This window comes from Colobus angolensis, unplaced genomic scaffold (assembly GCF_000951035.1).
Source record: "Colobus angolensis palliatus isolate OR3802 unplaced genomic scaffold, Cang.pa_1.0 Scaffold7, whole genome shotgun sequence".
Taxonomy (NCBI): Eukaryota; Metazoa; Chordata; class Mammalia; order Primates; family Cercopithecidae; genus Colobus; species Colobus angolensis.
This window is the reverse complement of record NW_012120709.1, coordinates 23009001-23013721: the sequence shown is the minus strand read 5'-3', so window position 1 is coordinate 23013721 and position 4721 is coordinate 23009001. Positions and strand designations below refer to the sequence as shown.

Here is a 4721-nt window from a genome sequence, read left to right as displayed (position 1 = left end):
ATGTGATAGGTGCTAAATTTGTGCCAGAGCACAGATGTCATGGTAGCCAGGGCAGGGGGCAATTAATTCCGAGTTGGGCCAGGGGTTTCCTGAAGGAAGGACCTGGGAGCGCTGCCTTGAAGGATGTATGGCAATCCTTGGGCCGTCAAATATTGGGCAACATCTTTGTGGTCCTAGAGATACTCTAACTCTCACTGCCTGGAATTTCTGCTGTAGAAATTGCAGGAAAGAGAGTTGAGACATTAGAGCAGGTCATCCTTTTTGAAAGGAGAGCAATTGGTAAAGAAGTTACATCCCAGGTGAACCGAGGGATGAGCCCAGTGAGTGGGGCAGGAAGCCCAGAGACAGGAAATATCAGGGTATCACCTCTGCTTATACCTCTGGAGACTCCAGCATCCTTCTTTCCTAATCCCAATCTAAGCCCTTCCTCCCCACTCCCTGAAGCTCTCCAGACCCACTCCCTGTCGTGTCAGCTGACCCTGCCCAATTGCCCATCTTCCTGCTCCAATTCAACACTCCCCTAGCTCAGAAATTGCTTGGCGATATTGGGAACAACGAGGCCTGACTCTGTTAGTTCAGAGCAAAATGGCTTTTTTTTAAAAAAGGGCATTGCATTCCTCATGATGTATGGACAAGTCAGGAGAGCAGAGAAGGGCAAGGGCGGGAGGGGAAGGTGAAGAGTTGGACTCCAGGGTGGCTGGAGCCTTGTCAGGCAGGGAAGGTGGCTGATTCCACTGACGCTTGGACTCTTGGTCCCACAGAGCCGGGCCCAGGCTGAAATGGGCTAGAGAAAAAGCCCTGGGTGTTTATTGGCTGGGAGGGGTAAGTCATCAGGACTGCCAATGAGCTAGGGGCTGTGGAGAGCTTATTCTTCCTAGGGAGGCAAGAAAAGTGTGGAATTTAGCTTCTGTCTTGTCCTATTGGATAAGAGTGAGGCGGTGAGATGGGCTGGAGTGAGAAGGTTTCCCTGGGAGCCACATTCAGGCCCAGAAACTGCAAGTGATTTGCCTAGGATCATACAGCACATCAGTGAGTGGCTCTGTTACTAGAACCCAGGAGTGTGTGTGTGAACGGTGTGAATGGTTCACTCGTTTTTATTGCTGAGTAGTAGTCCACACTATACCTGTAACACAATTTAGTTTAACCGTTCACTGGTTGGAGGGCATTTGGATTGTTTCTAAGTTTTGGCTATAAATGTTTGTTTGTTTTAATGAACAGACTTCATTATTATTTGAAACAGAGTCTCACTGTCTCGCTCAGGCTGGAGTGCAGTGGTGTGATCTTGGCTCACTGCAGCCTCCACCTCCTGGGTTCAAGCTATTCTCGTGCCTCAGCCTCCTGAGTAGCGGGGATTACAGGCATGTACCACAATGCCTGGCAAATTTTTGTACATTTAGTAGAGACAGGGTTTCACCATGTTGGCCAGGCTGGCCTTGAACTCCTGACCTTAAGTGATCCAGCTGCCTCAGCCTCCCAAAGTACTAGGATTATGGGTGTGAGTCACTGCGCCCGGCCAACAGACTTTTTTTTTTTTTTTTTTTTTTAAAGAGCAGTTTTAGGTTTATAGTGCAGCTGAGTGAAAAGGACAGAGTTCCCATATGACCCCTTCCTGTCCTGCTCACAAGGCACAATCATTTTCCTGCCCTGAACATCCCCTGTGCTCCATCCCTCCCTCCAGAATCCCTGACAACCACAGATCTTTTTACTATTTCTACAGTTTTGCCAGAGCTTTTTTGTTTGTGTCTCTTTAGAATTTTCTGAGGGTTCCCTCTTGGATCTCTAGGCCCAACCATGCCTTACTACAGAGACTACTTGGAACGCAGGCCCCATGGGGAGTTAGTTGCAGGGGTGTGTGAGCAGCCTACAGACGAACTCGAATTGCTGGAATAGGCTGATTCAGCCCCATTCCACTGGTTGAGCTGTGACCTCAAGAGGGCTCGGTGCTCCAGGCCCTGTCTGGGGGTGGAGGAGAGCAGAGGAGAGGAACAGTGGCCCTGTCAACTGAGAGCTCAGCTCTGGGGTCCTTTTCCAACCCCGAGGCCCCGGGAGACCCCAAGCACTCAGCTCCTTTACAACCCAGCTCCGAAGCCAGCTGCCTGGTCTTCTCCCTCCCGATGCCTCTGGCTCAGCCTGGGGCTGCCTCCTGGCCTGCAGGCTCCCCTCTGAGTCCCACTTTTATTTCTAAGCAGACAGGAAAATAAGCAATTGGTTTTTGGATGTTACATAAGCCGGCGAGAGAAACTTTAGTAAGGAAAAAAGCAGAGGGAGGGGTCTGAAGCTCTTAAATAGAAAACTACAAAAAGCCCACCATTTCCAACTCAAATGGAGACAGCTGCAAATCTGCTATGATCAGAGAGATAGTGCAGGTGACCCCAGGCCTTTGGGAGAACACTGGCCCAGCCAGCCAGGGCTCTGGCATGTCCCACTGGAGGGCTGAGACCAGGCAGGATTCTTCTCCTTCCCTCCCACCCCGGCTTCTGCGGACATTCTCTTTGTTCACAGACTTTTCTGCACCTCCACACTCACACTTTCATGTGACTCTCAAACAACCCTGGAGGCAGGGCAGGCTGGGACTTCAGACTGTCAGGGAGCACACAGAATGTAGAGTGGGAGAGACTGCAGAGGGGAAAGTCAGCTACCTTCTTTTGCAGATAAAGGAACTTGGGGAGAAATGTGCTGTTTATGCAGAACAGGGGCCGCAGCTCAGTTTCACAGTGCTCAGGGCAGTGCCCCTTCCGGGGCTCGGGGAGATGATTATGCATAGTGTTTTGCAGGGCATCCGGGTGAGGAAACTGGCATTTGGAGAAGGGGCTCTCCCTTGCCCAGGCCTTTGGACTCCTGGTTTGGCATTCTTGACTGTTCCATGTTTTCTTTCTACCCATCTATCCCATTTCAGGTTGAGTAGACTGTCCAGATGAGGCCATTGGTGTGTGTGTGTGTCTGTGTGTGTTTGTGTGTGTGCGTGTGTGTGTATGTGGTGTTTTTAGGGTGGAGAAGGACAGGGGTTGTGGGCATGAATGACAGGGAGGAATAACTGACTTGGCAGGAGGAGGTGGAAGGTTAGGAAGGGCCTCATGGATCCTGCCATATGCTTGATCATGTGCCAGCTGCCCAGGCTTAGAAAATTCTCATTCAGAACATATGGCCCTGAGCAGCCACACGGATGCTGGTGTAGCCTCTGTCCTGCCTTTTCTTAGCCCCCTTCAGCTCTAGAGTCCAAGGAATGCTGGCAGACAGGCCCATGAGTCCCCATTTCCCCACAAACCTGGTATCCTATGAACAGGAGCCCCAGAGGGCTGAGAAAGGAGGATAGGTGACCCTATTTCTATGACCCATTGCTGACCTGCTTTGAGGTCCGTGGTGGGGTTGGGACTTGAAGCTAGCAACTAAGAGGCACTCCCCTTCCCACTGACCACAGAGAGGGGACATCTGTCCTGTATCTGATGGCACTGTACTTTTCCCTGTGACTAATTCCTGACCCAGTCTCTTGGATTCTCTTTAAGAAAATATTGGGGCTCCCCCCGAGCGCCGCTCCAGCTGCATCGCGCTCGCTCCAAGTTTCGGGCTCCTGCTAAGCTAGCGCCGCCGTCGTCTCCCTTCAGTCGCCGTCATGATTATCTACCGGGACCTCATCAGCCACGATGAGATGTTCTCCGACATCTACAAGATCCGAGAGATCGCGGACGGGCTGTGCCTGGAGATGGAGGGGAAGATGGTCAGTAGGACAGAAGGTAACATTGATGACTCACTCATTGGTGGAAATGCCTCCGCTGAAGGCCAAGAGGGCGAAGGTACCGAAAGCACAGTAATCACTGGTGTCGATATTGTCATGAACCATCACCTGCAGGAAACAAGTTTCACAAAAGAAGCCTACAAGAAGTACATCAAAGATTACATGAAATCAATCAAAGGCAAACTTGAAGAACAGAGACCAGAAAGAGTAAAACCTTTTATGACAGGGGCTGCAGAACAAATCAAGCACATCCTTGCTAATTTCAAAAACTACCTGTTCTTTATTGGTGAAAACATGAATCCAGATGGCATGGTTGCTCTATTGGACTACCGTGAGGATGGTGTCACCCCATATATGATTTTCTTTAAGGATGGTTTAGAAATGGAAAAATGTTAACAAATTTGGCAATTACTTTGGATCTATCACCTGTCATCATAACTGGCTTCTGCTTGTCATCCACACAACACCAGGACTTAAGACAAATGGGACTGATGTCATCTTGAGCTCTTCATTTATTTTGACCATGATTTATTTGGAGTGGAGGCATTGTTTTTAAGAAAAACATGTCATGTAGGTTGTCTAAAAATAAAATGCATTTAAACTCAAAAAAAAAAAAAAAGAAAATATTGGGAAATGTGAGAAAGCAGGAAAGGCTTAGGGTTATGGACAGAATGTTTGTATCCTTCAAAATTCATGTGTTGATGCCCTTAGCCCCCCACCCCCGCACCCCCAATGATGGGGCCTTTCTTTGGGAGGTAATTAGGTTTAGATGGGGTCATGAGGGTGGGGCCCCCATGATAGGATTAGTGTCCTTACAAGAAGAGGAGAGATCCGAGCTCTCTCTTTCTCCACTATTTGAAGATACAGTGAGAAAGTGGCCATCTGTAAGCCAAGAAGAGGGCTCTTACCAAGAACTGAATCTTTTGACACCTGGAGTGTGCAGTTCCCAGTCTCTAGAACTGTGAGGAATAAATGTTGGTTGTTGACA

General features: G+C 49.2%; 1 pseudogene across 1 annotated transcript; it reads left to right on the top strand.

Annotated features, from left to right (window-relative positions):
* The first annotated feature begins 3516 nt into the window (after positions 1-3516).
* Positions 3517-4352, top strand: LOC105501061 (annotated as a pseudogene). The gene has a single exon (XR_001000128.1). The product of XR_001000128.1 is annotated as a translationally-controlled tumor protein pseudogene (transcript).
* Positions 4353-4721: the final 369 nt, after the last annotated feature.